Below are 19,986 nucleotides of genomic sequence, written 5' to 3' on the forward strand. Positions count from 1 at the left end.
TAAATGAAGGCAAGAAGACAGAAAGTGCTACTGTGAAACCCACAATGTACCCAATCCACATGAATCTAAAGGTAAAACCCACATGCAGTAATAATTCTCTCCCTAAAACTCACATGCTGAGGGAAACCAATTAAGTTAGAAAATTCCTGTAGCTAACAATATATTTTAAATTATCTCTAGTATTATTTTATTATTTAAACCTATCACAAGTAACTTCAAAGTATGGAAATGGCAAAGGAGGCATCAAGCTAATGGGAAAATACAAATTATTTATATACTGAATTGCTCACAGGAGGCATAAGAAAATAGAGCTTCCTTGATAAATAATATATAAGTAAGCATTCTCTAAACTACAAGTGTTACCTGACAAGCCAACACACGAGAATCAAGCAGTATGTACTGACTCCTTCCTGTACAAAAGTAGTTTTCACTGGGAAATCATCAAGGGTTAGTTTAGAATGCTGAAATATTTAGGAGAGCCAAGAGTATTGAAGATATTGTACTACTTGGTGTTGGGGAAGGAAGTCATCTGCTCTCAAACCTCCTAGGTTCGGTACAATAAATTCTGCTGTGACATGTTAAAATATTTGCAACCTGTCTTAGTCTGTTTGGGCTGCTATAAAAAAAAAAAAAAAAAAAAAAACAGACTAGGGAGCTTATGAACAACAGAGATTTATTTCTCATAGTTCTAGAAGCTGGAGGTCTGAGACCAGCGGGCCAGCCAGCATGGTTGGATAAAGGCTCTCTTCCAGCTGGAAGGCTTCTTGCATCCTCACATGATGGAAGGGGCTAGGGCGCTGTGTGAAGTCTCTTTTATAAAAATATATCCCAATTATGAGGGCTCCACACTTATGACCCATGTACCTCACAAAGACCCCATCTGTTAATACCATCATATTGGGCATTAAGATTTTAACATATGACTTTCAGGGGGACACAAATGTTGACTATAGCACAACCTAATAACTTGTACTGTAAGTTTTAAAACTTCTTATTTTCCCGCTGCCTCAACATCTCCCCAAATATACTGTGAGCACCCCATCTAGGTGACCAGGTGCACCCAGTATGATGAGGTGGCCCCTGCCACAAGTTCTCCTTCTTATGTTCCTCTCTCTGTGACCTAGTGTCATTCAAGTGATATCCCCTCATGCTTTTTGCTTGTGTCCTCCACACTGACCCCAATTTTCCCATGGGTCCTTGTGCTCTCTCTCTGCTCCCCACCTGCCTGTTTGACTGTGCTCCCTTGGCACTCCCCTCATGGGCCCCTCATGACTCTGTTACTCTAGAACCTGTGAGTATATTAAACTTTGTTTTCTTATACCCCTCTTTTGTCACCTTTTGTGGATGCATCTGATTGACCATCTCCTGAAAGAATACAAAACAGGGGTGCCTGGGTGGCTCAGTCAGTTAAGTGTCTGACTCTTGATTTCAGCTCAAGTCATGATCTCATGGTCATGGGATTGAGCCTGCAGAGGGCTGAGCACTGGAGTGAGCACAGAGCCTGCTTGGGATTCTCTCTCTCTCTCTCTCTCTCTCTGCCCCTCCCCCATTTGTTATCTCTCGCTCTCTCTCAAAATAAATACATTTAAAAAAATATAAAACAATGATAGAAGAGAGACTTAGAGATTTTTATTTTTTTTATGTTTATTTATTTATTTTGAAAGAGAGAGAGAGCAAGCATGAGCAAGGGAGGGGAGAGAGAAGAGAGAGAGAGAGAGGAGAGAGAGAGAGAGAGAGAGAGAGAGAGAGAGAGAGAGAGAGAGAATCCTGAGAATCCCAAGCAGGTGTCATGCTGTCAGCCAGAGACCAACATAGGGGCTTGATCCAATGAACTGTGAGATCGTGACCTGGGCCGAAATCAAGAGTCAGACATCTAACCGACTGAGCCACCCAGGTGCCCTGGAACTTAAAGATTTTTCAAACAGAGCTGGAAGCTACCTAAGGATAAGCAATCTAATGATTTAATTTTACAGGCGAAGAATTTAAGACCCACAAAGGCAGTGACTCCATCAAAATCTCCAAGTTAATGAGTGGCAGAGGAAATATCTTATCTCAGATTTTTTTGAAAGAGAACTTAGTATTTTCTTCTATAAATACAATATACTGTCTCCCTAAATATCGAATTTCCTGCATCATTTATTTCATAATTTTTATAAGAGGTTAGTTCTATAAATTAAAATAGTAAAGACCAATAATTGTTGCAAAGATTATCCACACATTAACAATACTAAGGGTCAGTTAATCTACTAAAATAAACACGTTTGGGTAAATTATTTCAGGATTGCTATCTTCATAGTTAAAATATGTAAAACCGATGAAACAGTTGTGTATGTAACTGCAACTGGCAAGGAGCTCTTCTTTTTCTCACCCCTACATTTTTTGGTTATCTGTTATAGAATAAGTAGCTACCCTACAACTTGGTGTTCTAAAAAAAAACCACATTATTGTAATTCATGATTTGGCAGGTCAGGCATGAGTCAGGCTCAAACGGGAGATCCTTCTGCTCTGCATGGCATTTACAGGGGCCGTTCCATGGAATTCAACTGGTAGGTGGATGGTAGGAAAGTTGCTCTCAACTGGGTCACTTTCTCTATGTAGCCTCACAGCCTCTTCGTGTGTGTCTTTTTACAGTCACTGAACTTATTACATGTCATCCTAGGACTCCAAGAGACCTAGGAGGAAGGTGCCCCTGTCCTGCTAAATGCTAAGCTCAGACATGGCATAGTGTCATTGCTGCCACACTCCATTAGGTAGAAGGGCAAGTAATACCTAATGTTCAACAGGAGGAATGCAAATGTGTATGCAGCTATCCTTAATCTTACACAATACTTTATCAGCAAAATGTTACATTCAAATAGCTTTTTAATAATGTACCTTTTCCTCATTCTCCTGATTTGGAATTTCTAAGCTTTCTTAAAAAATATTTCATAGGAATTTATATTATTCTTAAGACATACTAAGTTAACCATGTTGAAATATCACTAAAGCTCCCCTTTGTATTTAATGTTTGCAAACTATCAGATGCACTTTAGTTTTATTTAAACTTCCTACTTAAGAAGATTCACATTTCTGGTTTTGCTGTCTATTGTTATATTGTAGGCTTTTGATATAATTGAGACTCAAATTCAGTTAAATTTGATCTGAAAAGCTCCCCCCACCCCGCTTGGGCTTACTGCATATTTTTTATTTGATTTTATGAATCAACTATAGATAGTATGACTACATTGGGGCAGAGTAAAATTGACAAGAAAGGAAAAACAAATAAAAGTATAATTTATAGGCAGCTATCCAATGTTAGGTATATTGATAGAAATGCAATAACCACTGGCAGGCAATACATTTTATTTAATGCTTGTAACAGTAACAATTGGTATTAAATAAGTAAAATTAGGTGGATTTTTACAGATGAAAGAATGTAGCCTAAGTTGGGAGAATGTTAGCCAACCGTAGGGAGGTATGCCTCCAAACTCATAGTTTTCATACTTTATGGCATGGAGGTATAATCTTGGTTGGGTATATATATGTACTCGAGATCCCAGTTCACCATATAAAATATTAAATGGATATGAGCACTTGGAAAGTTCATATAACACGAAAATCTATATGCAAAATTGAGGTCAAAACAGGAATAGATTTATGCTTATATTATAGAGTGGTTGGGATGGTAAATGAAATAGAATAGATCAAATATTGCAAACAATTAGGTTTCAGTGTGGGTTCACTTTTCAAATGGATATATGATTCTTAATTAGTGACTATGAAACAAAATATCTGTCTAGATATTTTATTATTAAAACTCAAACTCTATGTATGGTATTTCTCTGACACAAGCAGCTGTAGCCAAAATCATATTTTCTGACATGGAAAAATGTGAAACCACCAGAGGTATTAATAATATCCAAGAAAGGAGCCAGGTGATTACCAAGGCTAATCAGGATTTCTAAGGACTCAGATAAATTTGAGACTATAATAGGATTACATTCTCTACTACTCAAGCCATTGATATTTGCATATTAAACTGGTAGGGTTTAGAAATTGGGATGGCTCTACTAAGTCCAGATTTGTGCCAGTAACAGAAGACAGAACTTTTCTTGACTTTCCTTTCTGCAAAGAAATAATAGGAGACAATAACAAGCCTCCTTCTAAGTAGTTACTTTGAAATCTCATGATTAGGTGAGTCAGAAATCAAGTCAGAAAGGGAGGGTGGGGAGGGAAACTCATTTCAAGTGCTAATTGTAGGAAATTAACAATTCAGAAAGAGTAGTTGAATACTTTACTTTTGTAAAACTTACCTTTTAAAGATTCCAGTGTTGAAAAGTCACATGAGGCAGAATTCAGGTGAGAAAAAACGTTGGGTCACCTGAGTGAGCATCCAACTCTTGATTTCAGCTCAGGTTATGATCCCAGGGTCATGGGATCAAGCCCAGCATCAGCTCCACGCTGAATGTGGAGACTGCTTAAGACTCTCTCTCTTCCTCTGTCCCTCTTCCCTGCTTGCGCTGTCTCTCTTGCTCTAAAATAAAAAAATAAATAAAATTAAAAAAAAAATTAAAAATTTAAAAATTAAAATTAAAGAAAATGTTATTTTGTCCTAAAAAATAGGAAAGAAAATTGTTATATTACAACCCATCACATAAACATACATATTCTCAAATTAATAATGCAAAGCTTATAATACATATTAATACATAAGAGTTACAAAACAGAAGCATGAATCAATATTACAAAGCTATTTCCTCATACTTGACCAATTAAAGTGCAGTAGAGCAGAACCATGTACCATTTTTGACTGATAAGCATCTAAATGCTAAGTCTGATTGCAAGAGTTGATTGAGTTGACCTGCCAAAATAGATCAAGATGACTAATGGTGTTGAGTCACTCTCCAACCAGTTCTTAAGTAGCACGTACACATTGTTCACACAAAAATAACCATTTCACTATATTTTTAACTATTAAGTTGAAAAATCACACTCTCCCTGCCCACAGAATCAATTTTAAACACGTGAAAGTACTTTAGCCTACCCTCTCCATTGAAAGAGCCACTATCTACATGTGGCTATTTAAATTTAAACATAAATGAATTAAAAATGAAATAAAATTAAGTCTGTAGTTCCTCAATCACATTAGCTCCATTTCAAGTGCCCAAGAGTCACATGTGGTTCATGGCTACCATACTGGTCAGTGCACATACAGAAACTTTCCATCATAGCAGAAAGTTCTATTGGACAGCACTGATATAGACAATTTCTTTGGTTGGAATTGAGCTTTTGTGCATAATATTAACTAAGGCTTGAAAGATTTTTCAAACACACAATAATATTTAACAAAAGATTACTGATGTTACCACAGTTATTACTTTCTAAAAATGGACAATAATAAACAATAATTTTTTTCTAAATTGGACAACAATAAAAATAAACAACATAATTAGTAGTAAAAAAAAGAAGAAAATTGATGCAATAAAAATGGTGTGTTTTTTAAGATCTATAAAATTAGCTAAACAAAAATAGTGGCCCTCTAAATTCATGGCTCATATGAATAGGAAATCAGCAAGTGATCTGATATTATCTTTTATTGTTAAAAATACATATTTTTGACCCACCTTTATGAATCTTTCCAATAGAAATTGAGGACTTGCTTCAGAAGTTAAGGTTATTCAGAATTATTTATAGTGGCAAAACTTGGACACAACATTAATGTACATCAATAAAGGAATAATTTGCTAGGTTATGTTACATTCATCATGTAAAAATCATAAAGTGATTTCAAACAACATGTCAGCTCTTCCTTCTTCATGTGCAGAGATCACACTTAAACTCTACAAACTGGTAGACTTTTAAGTAAACAAGTGAATGGAAGAACTAACTCAGAAAAGTAAGGATATTCATTAGGATAAGAATAATGAGGAAAAACAAAAATAATTACCAAATAGAAAAGCAAAAGTTATATACAGGCGTGTGCGCACACACACACACACGCACATGCGCATACTTGAGTATGAACAGTTGTGGAAGGTTATATACTGGGCTTTTAATCTTAGTTGTATCTGAGAGTTAAGAAAGGAGTTTATAGGGGTGCCTGGCTGGCTCAGTCGGTTGAGCGTCCGACTTCCACTCAGGTCATGATCTCACTTTCATGGGTTTGAGCCCCGAGTTAGGCTCTTTGTTCACAGCTCAGAGCCTGGAGCCTGCTTTGGATTCTGTGTCTCCCTCTGCCCCTCCCCCACTCACACTGTCTCTCTCTCTCTCTCTCTCAAAAGAAATCAACATTAAAATTTTTAAAAAATTTAAAAAAAGAAAGGAGTTTATAAGATAGTTATCAATTTTGTACTTACATATTCTTTCATTGTTTCTCTTCTTCAAAGGAAAATGCATCATTTTGTAATTTAAAAATATTTCATTAAAAACAATTCATTGTACATCTGCTATAAATAAGTCTACTTTGCAAATCAGGAATACAACAATAAATATTAATAGATTAGACTTAGATACTATTCTGTGTATAAAGTACTCTCATACATATTTGATCCTTACAAGGACCCTGTCAGCCTGGTTGGGCAGAAATTAGTGTTCCTTTTTGAAAATACACCCAGTTACTAAATGGTGGAGCCAGAATTAGCACCCAGGATTCTTAATCTCTGTTTCATTCTTTCTACAGTATCACAGCACCTCCAGTGAACATCCCCAAAGAACAAACTTTAGACATGGAGAAATTGAGTTCATATGTCAAGTCTTTCCAATTCTACTGTTTTCTATTTTAGTACCTGTCTTGAGCAACATCCTGTTTTCCACAACTAAAATTGTTTTAAACACTTCTACAAAAAGAGAAGTTTACAATTAGGATAAAGGTATTTGTGTAAAGACTCATAACTTGTTGACATCAAAGATATATTTTATGTATAAAAGAATATTTAAATGTTGGAAAATTAGTTTTAACTTAAGTACATTGTTCCTTCTTTTATTCATTTTTTAAAAAATACTTATTTTTTTGGGAGAGTGCAAGAAGGGGAAGGGCAGAGAAGGGGTGCAGAGGATCTGAAGAGGGCTCTGCGCTTACAGGCTGACAGCAGTGAGACGGATGTGGGGCTTGAACTCACCAACCCTGAGATCAGGACCTGAGCCAAGTCTAAAGTCCGAGGCTCAACCTACCACGACACCCAAGTGCCCTTTATTTGATTCATCTGCAGCAAAGCGTAACACCCTTTTGAAGAGAGAGGGTGCACAGATAAATTTTTTTGTACTGTTAAAGCTGGGGATGTCCTTAGACATCAAGTATTAGGGGAAAGCACAGCATCTCTTTCAAACAATGAAAATAAAACAGGAAATGGTAAGCACTAACAAAGCCTTAGGCAAATGTACAGCAGGAAGTGGGCATGGCAAACAGGGTAGCTTCATTTGTGCCTTTATTTTTCAGGTTAGGAAAACTTGTCCATGATAAATGAGTTTAACTGACAAATAATGTGGCATAAAATATATGAGGTACATTTTGTTACAATAATGAGTAAACTGAGGTAGAAATATGTAATATTTACCCAGAATGAATAAATTAACATTTTAAAATAGTAATGAGTGAAAAGAAGTATATATACAATCACACACAGAATGAATGGATTCAAACATCACAAAACTTTCATTGCACATTAAGCTAAGCCAAATGGGGTTATCTGATGTCTATCTTCAGTACTGATAAATATTATGATTGTTTTTAAACTGCCGTCTTTACAAACAAAGAACACTGAACATAACTGGTTCAAAACTTGAGTTGGAAAGGACCGTGGAATAACTTTGTATGCTTTCTCTACAGAAGCCTGCATTTCAGTTCAGCCTCTGCCGGGTTTGTTTTCAGCTCAGGTTCCCATTTGCTCTTAGTCTCCACAGTAACTAGGCATATTAGAGAGCTCAGACACTTATAAATATCATAAGCCAGATGCTCTCTTACCCATAGGATTTCTGAAAAACTTCCAATGGAAAAAATGGGCTGGCGTCCAGAGCCAAAATCCCTAAGTCTGAATTGACAGAAATAGAACATGAGACAGAATAGAGAGGAAAAGAAAAATAAGATATGTGATTAACAATTCTTGGTAATTACCAAAGCTAGTACCTTTGATTTTTTCCAGGTGATTGGAACCATTCAGCACTCAATAGTGAGGTTTGGTATAAATTTTCGTTTGCATTATTTTGTTCATACATCTGTTTTCTCAGATGTATATAACTCACAATAAAGCATTTTGAAAGAAATACATCTGTTGAAGTTGAACATATAATGCCTTTTGAGAAACAGAAAGAGAGAAATGGTGATCTCATGAATAAGAAAGGAAAAATAAAGTAATTTGCCAAAAGGCACGTCTGATTAACCTCCAAAGAGTGCGAGATTTGAGGTTTTCACATGTGTATAGACAAACTAGTGTGGGCTCTTCAACTATCAGAAGGACACATTTGGAGAGATGGCTTATCTCTAATTCCAAGGGAACCCAATATCATGTCCTGTGGAGACAGATAACTAGATACTATAGATCTCCAAATTCAGATGGGAACTCTGTAGGTGCCAGTAGCCAAGTGGAAAAGACATAAAAACTTTCCTACAGATTTCGTAAAAAGTTATTTACAGATGTCATTTGAAATGCAAGAGACATGTGGCACCAGCACTCCGGGGTTGAGGAGGCAAGAAAAAAAAATGCAAGAGAAAAGGTAAATTTTAATATCTTATGTGTTGAAATCACTGCCAAATTTTTATTTCTATAAGCATGGAGAAGAAATTGTAAAGTTTTACAAAGGCATATAAATATTTTTCTAAAAGTTTGACATCTATAGAATTGTCAGTTAATGTATACTTTGCATATGGCAAGAGCATTAGATAGTTACGAAACTTATGGAAAGCCGTTATCAACATCTTTGGCTTTAACAATAAGAGCTGAAACAATCTACACTCTAATCTAATATTCAACACCATTTTACACTACCTTCTTAGTGCTTATCTTCATAGATGTGAGGGTTCGTTCTCCCTGTTTCATCATTATGGGGGCCAGAAGTAGTTTGTCACCACCTGATAGAATTTGGCCACTTCAGCTTAAATATTCTGATCAGATTCTGTGGCTAGCTGGACCTTCTGGACTGTGGTTGCAATGCTAAGAATCTTCCAAGCAGTGGGGGCCTTGCCCCTGAAGGATACTGGAGACACAGGAATCTACCCTCTACCCTTCTGCTCCCTGAGACTGAGTGGTTGGTCACTTCTCTGGCAAGAGATGAGCCTCACTTCTCCTCCAAGTCAATTTTCTTACCCATCCTCAAAGTGAATATAAGAATGCCTACCTCTCTGCTGAAAAGCAGGGTAAGGGGAACACAAGAGTCAATCTATCAATAAGAATAATCTGTGTTATTGTGAGGCTTTAAATGTGTTTACATACCTGGCAATTGCAAATTATCTTATGGGAAAAAGAAGCAAAGTTTGAATTGCTTTCTTGTTTCTTTCTGCACTGCTAATTCTATTGCAGATATGAATTCAGGCTTTTAATTTTATGCTTTAATTATGCAGGCAAGCTATATACACATGGATAAAATAACAATCTAATGCACAGTATCTAAATGTGCCATAGACTGGAATTGATAGTTATTGATAAGGTCTATGAAAACTATTTTGATCAATCTAATTTCCCTTAGTATCATGATCAATATCTAAAAATATATATTTAAGATTATTTTTCTTACTTAATTAATTCCTATACGCTTTATTGTTCTATAATGAGGGAGGCTTTTTTTGTCTTATCCACTTGCCTGGTAATAATAAGTATTCAAGAAGTATTTGTTGAATGAATTAAATAAGGAAAATATGAGTTTTACAATAACAGGAGAGAATGTTGTAATAAAGGAAACACTTATGGGGAAAAAATAACAAAATTTATTTTAGCTGGAGGGATGTTTGAACAGTAAGGATAGGAAGACAGAAATGCTCATGGTGTGTTCAAAAGACTATGACGAGATCAATCTGACTTAAGCAGAAGTTTTTGGAAAAGAGCATACGGAGACAGAGTTGGAGAATCAATATACAGCCAGATTACCAAGGGCTTTGAAAGTTAATTTAAATAGCTCAGATTGTATTCTGGACAATTAAGAGTAGAGGAAACATATGGGCCAACAGAAACATGTCTCCCAGTTTTGGTAAAATGAGTACTAAGTATGTAATACTGCTCATGAAGCGGACAGGAAAAATAACTTTTGTACATGATACTCACCTTTATTAAATCCTCTAGTTAGATCTGGTGCCACAAATTCAGATTCATAAAAAGCCAAAACCTTGAATAAATTTCCAATATCTTGCAGCAATAAAGGCAAAATTCCTAGAAAAATAAAGAAAAAAATACATTATTAATATTTTCATATCATATTCCATGGTTCACAATATACTTATCAAAATAGAATCCATTTGCAGGTGGAGTCCAGACAGGCATTAAAAGTGGGTTATGGTAGCTGGGGCACAACAGGCTAGGGATGGTTGTGACACGCAGCCAAGGCATTCAGGGAGGGTATCAGCAGCGCAGGAGCAAAGGACAGAGCCTAGTATCTATTAAAAGACTCTATGTGCAAAAAAAAAAAAAAAAAAAAAAAAGACTCTATGTGCAAAGCCCTGGGCTTTCAATACACAACCTTGTTAATAGGTATTTAAGAATAAAAAGTCTCAAGTATATAGTGTGAGAGAAGACCACAAGAAAACACTTTTTTTAAAAAAATTTTCATCCAAGTTAGTTAGCATATAGTGCAATAATGATTTCAGGAGTAGATTCCAATGATTCAACCCCTACATATAAAACCCAGTGCTCATCCCAACAAGTGTCCTCCTTAATGCCCTTTGCCCTTTTAGCCCATGTCCCCACCCACAACCCCTCTAGCAACCCTCAGTTTGTTCTCTATATTTAAGAGTCTCTTATGTTTTATCCCCCTCTCTGTTTTTTTATTATTTTGTTATTATTTTTGCTTCCCTTCCCTTCCCTTATGTTCATCTGTTTTGCATCTTAAATTCCTCCTGTGAGTGAATTCATATGATATTTGTCTTTCTCTGACTAATTTAACTTAGCATAATACACTCGAGTTCTATCCACGTTGTTGCAAATGGCAAGATTTCATTATTTTTGATTGCCAAGTAATACTCCATTGTATATATATATATACACCACATCTTCTTTATCCATTCATCTGTTGATGGACATCTGGGCTCTTTCCATACTTCCACAACAAAACAGCTACTATCTGCCTAGCTTTTTTCTTAAGCACATACTGTTGTCCTTCAAATGAGTTCTGTTTTCAAATAATAATGCATATTTTCCCCAAATTGTCCTATCTCCGTATTTGGGTTGACTATTAAATCTTTCCCTCTCAGCCACCTGGCAGTTGTGACACATTAGTCAATTATACCTGCCTAAGTGAATATCTGCTTACTTAACAGTTGAATCAGATATCACTTAGGAATCAATTTAAAGAAAGAATATTAGCCAGACTTATAATTCTATTGATACAACTTCTGATAAAATTATTTTATTTTATATCTAGCACTCAAATTGGAAAAATTAAGTCACTGGCTAGAAAAACAAACACACTGATCCAATAGTTGAACACTCTTTTCAGCAATGTTTCTATCACAATGTAGGTAGAACAGAAGATGAAATTCTGAATTGCAAAGATATTAAGAAGAGCCAATGTTTAAAAGTTTTAGAAATGCCTTTATTCTCACAACTTGTCTGTTCTACAGTATACTATACTCCAGATATGTAAAATGAACCACGCACGCTAAGTCCATTTCCATAATCCTATTTATAGTAAATAGCAGTTTCATTAGAACCTATTAACATCAAAAACAGAGATCAGCCTTGAAAATTCCCTTGAGCACACTTACCTAATTTCATTGGCTCTACATCTAAAAACAAAATAAAATAACAAAAATAAAAACAAAACAAAAAACGCTTTATCATCAAAATTAGATTTTAATAAATTCCAAAGATATTTGAGTGATATCCACAAGATAAGAACTTTGATTAACTTAGAGCATGGACATAACCAGGTGGAAGAAAGGAGATACCCTATCTATCTCCCTGATAATACAAAGAAACATACCACATGTAAATAAATTGGAGGATGCCTGGGAAAGCTTTATTTAGAGACCCTACTAATTAATAAAGGCTGGAATCAGAAACAGATTATGGGGCATCTACAGTATAAATGCCCCCCTCAGTCACCTCTGGGAAGCACACCAGACAAAGGCAGACACACTAAATTTAGATTCTGTAGTAGTGCTTGAACAAGCTTATTATTTGGCATGGATAGAAATGCTGATCCCTTATTACCACATAAAATGCAAAATACAAAATTCACTGACACAGAAGCCAACCTAACACTGGCTTCTACTTTTCCCAACAAGTTTCTGTGTTTCTGTATTGTTAGGACTGAACTATTCGAACATGTTAAAATAGGCAGTTGGACAGAATATAAGCAATTAGAAATTATCTCAACTTTCAACTGTAAAAGAATAAAAGTATCTTAAAAATTTTTTAAAGCCTCACTAAACATAAGAAAACATACTCCAACTAAATAAAAATGGATGTTTTTACAAACTCTCTAAAATTATTTATGAAACAGAATAAAAAAGAATATAAATTTTAGAATATTTGTAATTTTATTCTTAGTAATATTCAAGAAGAAACTGCATCTATACAACTTGCTAAAGAAGGCCTTATTAGGAACCATTTAACTAAGGAAAAACCAATTGGAATTTTTAAGAGAAGTTAAAAATAAAATGGAATCAGAGAATAACAGATTTGAGATAATAATTTTAAAAAAGCTACTGTGAAATAGCAGTCGAATTTAAAACTTTTTCCATAGTAAGAAGAAATGGGGGAAAATAATATAATAAGAGATAAGATTTATTTATTTTTTTAACATTTATTCATTTTTGAGAGAGAGACAGAGTGTGAGCAGGGGAGGGGCAGAGAGGGAGAGAGACACATAATCTGAAGCAGGCCCCAGGCTCCGAGCTGCTAGCACAGAGCCTGACGTGGGGCTCAAACCCACGAACCACAAGATTATGACCTGAGCTGAAGTCAGACGCTCAACCAACTGAGCCACCCAGGCGCCCCAATAAGAGATAAGATTTAAAAAGCATTTTTGTTTTCATTAATATAATATGGCTACCAGTAAAGGTATAAGAAAAAATCATTTTCTAAGCATTGAAGAAATGGAAAGTTAGAGGTTTTTGGCCAAAGTCTAGGGAAGACTGGAGCTGTAAGGAGAAAAATGAAGCTAACTTCTCCCTGATAGCATTTACCAACTACTGAATCTCAGATTTTCTCATTTTTATGGAGCAAGGGGTATTACAAATAACCACTTTTTTGCTTACTGTAACTTCCTTATTCCTTCTCCCATCTGCCTATAAAAGTCTTTCGTTTTATACAGCTTGATAATTGCAAAGTTACTTTCCTTTAGGAATGACAGGGATCTATTAGTCAGATTACCTAACCAGTGCTGATCAGGCAACTCCTGATTGACTGTTTAAGATTCCATTTCCATAAGAGTCCATACCAATTAAGTCTTGGATTGCTGATGTGGGGCCTAGAGTAAAGTATTCCATTTTGGGCCTGTTGTTTTGCTTTTAACAGATTCTGGGCTGGCAGGGGGTGGGAGGGAATCATCCCAGATGTAAGGGCGAGGATATAGGAAGGACTGGGCAGTAAGTGCTTTCTATTCCAGGAGTAATGGGACAAGTCATACGCAATAATCTTATGCTACACAATAAAAAACAACTGAACAAATTATTTTTTAAAAGTCACCACATTGAATCTATCTAAAAGTTATTTAAGAAAGATGAATATTTGGGGCGCCTGGGTGGCTCAGTCGGTTAAGTGTCTGACTTTGGCTCAGGTCATGATCTCATGGCTCGTGAGTTCAAGCCCTGCATCAGGCTCTGTGCTGACAGCTCAGAGCCTGGAGCCTGCTTCGGATTATGTGTCTCCCTCTCTCTCTGCCCCTCCCCCGCTCACACTCTGTCTGTCTCTCTCTCTCTCTCACAAATAAATAAACATTAAAACAAATTTAAAAAAAAGAAAGATGAATATTTAAGCCAATATTTTAGAGAAACTAGGAGTAAGGTAAAAATGACATTGGGTACTGTTTTTCCATCACGTTGACTAGTGTTACCAAAAGCTATGATGGAGAGCAGAACTTTCCATAGCTTCACGCGTTTGAGGTGGGGGAGTGCAAATGAAGACCTGCCAATGATGGGGAATTCTTGTAAATAACCGAGGTTTGGGAACCTAAAGGGCTACAAAATATAATTAAAGCTGAACTGAAAATAAACCAGAGAGTAAAGACCGGCTGTGATCATTTCAAGGGCAGGTTGTATTAATTAGATTTGTCATCTGCCTGCCAGAAGAAAAAGTCAGTCCTCTCTGGAGAAAGCATTATCAAGAGCTCAAATGATTTTGAAAACATTTTTCATGCAAAGTTTTACTTACAAACAAACAAAAAAAAAACCACTAGGTATAAAATGAGACACAATTTGAATAAAAATCAATAAAAACAACAACAGAAAATAACAGAAGAACCATAGGAGAAGCATAAAGCAGATTATGTTTAAAAACAAAAGTATGACTAATGTGGTCAAGACATAAATACACAAGATAGAAGAATTTTGGCAGAGAAATGAACAACATATATAAAAACCACATAAGTGTATTATAAATGCATGAAAACATCTCACTAAAGGGGTGGGAAGAAAAGGTGCTAGTCTGAGTAACTTTGGAATATGTGGAGTCTGTAAGACTAAACACAATGAAACTTTGCATAGCATTGTACTCTAGTTGATAAATTCGTTTTCCTAAGGGTATAGGTTAACAAGTCTAAAACCACCATATGTTAATACTATAATTATAATTAAACAAATGGATAGTAGATATGAGAGCCAGGTTTCTCAATGTTGCAGTGAGCAGTTACAGATAAGCAAAGAAATGTTACATGTGATAAAAGATTAAGAGTTGGAGACATCAAAAGGAACTTGTGATTTAGCTTAATACAGATACAGATAGTTACATATAGAAATATTTATAGGAATGTGTTAGTATTCAGGGGTTAGTATCCATGCATATATTTGCTTGTGCTGTCAGCTAAGAGGGATTAGAAGCAAGAGCACATCCCCCGCATAGATCTTCATTTCTAATGCCATTCTCAAATAAAAGACACCAGTACTGGGGCACCTGAGTGGCTCAGTTGGTTAAGCATCTGGCTTTGGCTCGGGTCATGATCTTGCAGTTTGTGAGCTTGAGCCCTGCATCAGGCTCTATGCTGGTGGTGTGGAATCTGCTTAGGATTCTCTCTCCCTCTCTCTCTCTGCCCCTTCCCTATTTGTGCTATCTCACGAAATAAAAACTTAAAAAAAAATTAAAAACTAAGTTAAAACCAGTACTTGTTGGAAAAATGGCTGATTCTAGGACTGGAGCAGGAAATAATCAAAATGAGCTTGGAGCATCTTATTAAAGTCCTAGAAAGTATGGATATACATCCTTACCCCAATACAGTATGTACACAATGATGGGATGGGGATTTGTCAAGGGACACAGGGGCCAACTGAAAGATCTACCAATAGCTAAAGCTGGAACAATTTGAACAAAATAAATAAAGCAGGGTTGAGTTGTATCCTATGGTATAACATACGTGTGTCTGACAATGATATGAATGATTAAATAGATGTAGGTGAAAAGACAAATTTCCCATGTGGAAAACCTCTAAATAATTTTTTGTTAATACTCTGCTCTGAAGGAGGTGGTCACTTCCCACTCATTATATAAGGGCTGTTCATAGTGACTTCCTTCCAAACAGAACAGTATGGAAATGGAATGTAACTTCACAATGGAAACACCTAACCAACACTACATCAACCTCAAGGTTACTACCATCAGTAATAAGCCATACTGATAGTATGCATCATTGATACGATACAATGAGAATGGCAATTTTCCTTTCTGGGCTTTCTCCCCAAAACATACAACTTAAGTCCAACTATGGGGAAAACATCTGGCAAATCCCTCTCGAGGAACACTCTACAAATTAACTGACCAGTACCTCTTCATATGTAAAGGTCTTAAAAAACACGAAAATTCTGAAAAACTGTCACAGCTAAGAGGGGGCTAAAGAGACATGGTGACCAAATGTATTACAATATCCACTCTCATCATACTTCAATGTTATACATGATGTCATGAAAAATAAAACACTTTTGAAAAATAAAGATTATTCATAGATGATATAATTATGTAGATAGAATATCTAAAGGAAATTATAATCTATTAAACTGTAACTGTATTCAACAGTGTAGTATGCAAAGGCAACCAAAATATAATTTTTTTCATGATTACCCTAAACACGAAAGATTGGGATATATATCTTCAAATAGCAACACTGCAAAAGTGAGCAATAAATTTGGTTTTATTAGGGAGTCAGTAAGTTAGGGACTATGTTAAAGGTTTAATTTATCTTGGGGCCAGAACAAGATAGATTGATCCTAATTTTGTTTTCCTTTGTTTTGTTTAATCATAAGTGAAAAATGTTTTTCTTTGTTTGCTTGCTTCTTTCTCTTTTATTATGAGATATATGTTCTCATGTTTTCAGAACTGAAAGTGTCAGTTTTGATTTTACGAGGAAAAAGTGTTCATACAACAAAGCAGAAATAATATCCTCAAATAAACACAAAAGTAAGAAACTCACAGGAAAAAAAAACGGGCAAAAAAAAAAAAAAAAGTAACAGTCCATTTTCAGAAAAGAACATCCAAACTGGTAAATTAACATTTGAACTATGTTCAGTAAGATTAGTAACCAGAGATGTTCAAATCAAAGCTATACCGAGATACTTTTCACACTAACACTGACAAATTTTAAAAATAAGGGATATATGGGGCGCCTGGGTGGCTCAGTCGGTTGAGCGTCTGACTTGACTCAGATCATGATCTCGCGGCTCACTGAGTGTGGCTTGTGAGTGTGAGCTGTGCTAACAGCTTAGAGCCTGGAGCCTGCTTTGGATTCTGTGTCTCTCTCTCGCTCTGCTCCTCCCCTGCTCATGCTCTGTCTCTCTGCCTCAGAAATAAATAAACATTAAAAAAAAATAAGGGATATCAAATGTGGTAAGAATACACAGCAAAGAGGCCTCTAATATGCTGTTGTGGAGGGTAATTTGACCATCTATAAAAATTAAATTATAAAACAATTACTCAGAAATGTCTCTTCTAGATATATTCCCCATTAAAAGTCTCACACATTTGCATAAGAGAACTATATGAGCATTGATAGCCCCAATGTTTGCAGTCAAAAACTAAAATTCTTAAATTTAATTTCATCAACATGGTACTAAATATTAAAATATATTAATAAAGTGGATTTATATAGAAATGTAAGCAAAAATACTAGAACAAGAGATGGATGGGTGAATAGATGGATAGGTGTATGGATAGCTCGCACAACATGAATTTAAAAAATAGCAGAAGAATACAGAAACTATGATACCATTCATAAAAAAAAAAAATGAGTGCAACAGTATATATACTGTGTAGGATGTATTTTACTGGTTTGAAAATATGCCCACAGATCTTCTGACACTTCTCTCCAACAGATGGAGACTAATTTATTTCCCCCTTAAAGGTGGGCAGATTTATCTAACAAATTGAATGTAGATTAAGTGGCAGTATATGATATCCAGTGCTAGATCAAGGGGCCATCTTGGCTTCTGCCTTAATCCTGAATCACTTAATCTGGGGGAATCTGGCCACCACTATATCATGAGGACATTCAATCTGCCTTGTGAAGAGGAACATGAAAAGGATGTTTAAAGAATCTGAACCATGCCCTAACCACCAGCATCAGCTTACCAGGCATTTCAAACAATCAAATAAGAGCATTGGAGAAAATAAGAAATATGTTAATGTAATATTATGCATTAAGAATTATAATATTTTATATAATTTTAGAATTAGTAATATGGAATTAAAAGACAACTTTATTAGTTAAGATAGAATCCTGGGAGGGGCGCCTGGGTGGCGCAGTCGGTTAAGCGTCCGACTTCAGCCAGGTCACGATCTCGCGGTCCCTGAGTTCGAGCCCCGCGTCGGGCTCTGGGCTGATGGCTCAGAGCCTGGAGCCTGTTTCGGATTCTGTGTCTCCCTCTCTCTCTGCCCCTCCCCCGTTCATGCTCTGTCTCTCTCTGTCCCAAAAATAAATAAACGTTGAAAAAAATTAAAAAAAAAAAAAAAAAAAAAAAAAAAAAAAAAGATAGAATCCTGGGGTGCAGAATTCAAGACTGCAATTACTGGAAACCCCTGTACACTACTGGGAATGCAAACTGGTGCAACCAGTACTGTATGATAACAGTACAGATGTTACTCAAAAAATTAAAAATAGACCTACTACATGATCCAGCTGTTCTAATTCTGGCTACTTACCTAAAAAAACTTAAAAATACAGTTTGAAAAGACACATGAACCCCTATGTTCACTGCAGCATCCTTTATAATGGCCAAGATACAGAAACAACCTGAGTGCCCATAAGTGGATACATGGGTAAAGAGATGTTGTATACATATTTCACTCATATGTGGAATTTAAGAAACAAATGAGAAAAGGGAAAAAAAGAAAAAAGAGACAAACCATGAAACAAACTCTTAACTATAGAGAATAAACTGATGATTACCAGAGGGGAGGTGGGTTGGGGGATGGGTGAAATAGGTAAAAGGGGATTAAGAGTACACTTATGATGAGCACTAAGTAATGTATAGAATTGCTGAATCACTACATTGTATACCTGAAACTACTGTTACACTGTATGTTAACTAACTGGAGTTTACGTAAAAACTTAAAAAAAAGAAGACGTAGGGGTGCCTGGGTGGCTCAGTCAGTTGAGCGATTGACTCTTGATTCTGGCTCAGGTCATGATCTGATATGTCATGACATTGAGCCCCGTGTTAGGCTCTGCACTGACAGTATGGAGTCTGCTTAGGATTCTCTCTGTCTCTGTCTCTCTATCTCCCTCTCCCTCTCTCCCCCTCTGTCTGCCCCTCCCCCACTTGTACTCTATCTCTCCCAAAATAAATATAAACATTAAAAAAAAGACGTATGAACATATGGGAAGGGGGAAAAGAGAAAATAGGGGAAACAAACCACAAGAGACTGTGAATAATAGAGAGCAAATTGAGGGTTAATGAAGGGAGGTGGGTGGGAGATGGGCTAGACGGGTGATGGGTATTAATAAGAACACTCGTCGTGATGAGCACTGGATGTTGTATGTAAGTGATGAATCACTTAATTCTACTACTGAAACCAATATTTCAATGTATGTTAACTAAAATTTAAATTAAAAAAAGATGTGGTATACACAGATACAAATACTACACAATGGAATATTACTCAGCCATAAAAAAGGAAATATGGCTACTGGCTACAAAATATGCTAACTGAAGTAAGTCAAAAACCATACTGATTTCACTTATATATGAAATCTAAAAGACAAAACAAACAGAACAAAACTCATAGATACAGAGAACAGATTGGTGATTATCTGAGGGAAAGATTTGGGTGGTGAGAAAAGTAGGTGAAGGGAGGCCAACTGTATGGTAATCGTTGGTAACCAGACTTATTGTGGTGTATACAAAATTCAAATAGCTATGTTGTACACCTGAAACTAATATAATGGTATATACCAATTTTATCTTAATAAAAAAATTGTAATTGTCTTCAAACATGTCAATTATGTACAGTGAAAATATAAGAAAATTAATTCCTTATTTTTATACATAAAAGAGTTAAATAAGTAGCCAAATTACATAAAAATTAACATACATAAATCATTTTTCTACCTATGTACCATTTGTATCATAAGAAAATGTAATGAAAAGAATTAAAAAAGTATAAAAAATATTAAAAACCCACAAACATATACACAAACAAAAAATTAAAGAATTGTCATGTC

At 35.7% G+C, this 19,986-nt stretch overlaps 1 long non-coding RNA gene across 1 annotated transcript in view; it reads right to left on the reverse strand.

Moving 5' to 3' along the window:
- Positions 1-4,298: 4,298 nt before the first annotated feature.
- LOC147583119 (uncharacterized) overlaps positions 4,299-19,986 on the reverse strand; it is a 53,896-nt gene continuing 38,208 nt past the window's right edge. The window contains exons 2-3 of the long non-coding RNA XR_015242843.1: positions 10,230-10,334; positions 4,299-4,513 (exon numbers count right to left, since the gene is read on the reverse strand). This is a non-coding gene — a long non-coding RNA (uncharacterized LOC147583119). The remainder of the gene's footprint in view (positions 4,514-10,229; positions 10,335-19,986) is intronic.

This window comes from Puma concolor, chromosome A2, assembly GCF_028749965.1.
Source record: "Puma concolor isolate L17-30 chromosome A2, mPumCon1.1.hap2, whole genome shotgun sequence".
Classification (NCBI taxonomy): Eukaryota; Metazoa; Chordata; class Mammalia; order Carnivora; family Felidae; genus Puma; species Puma concolor.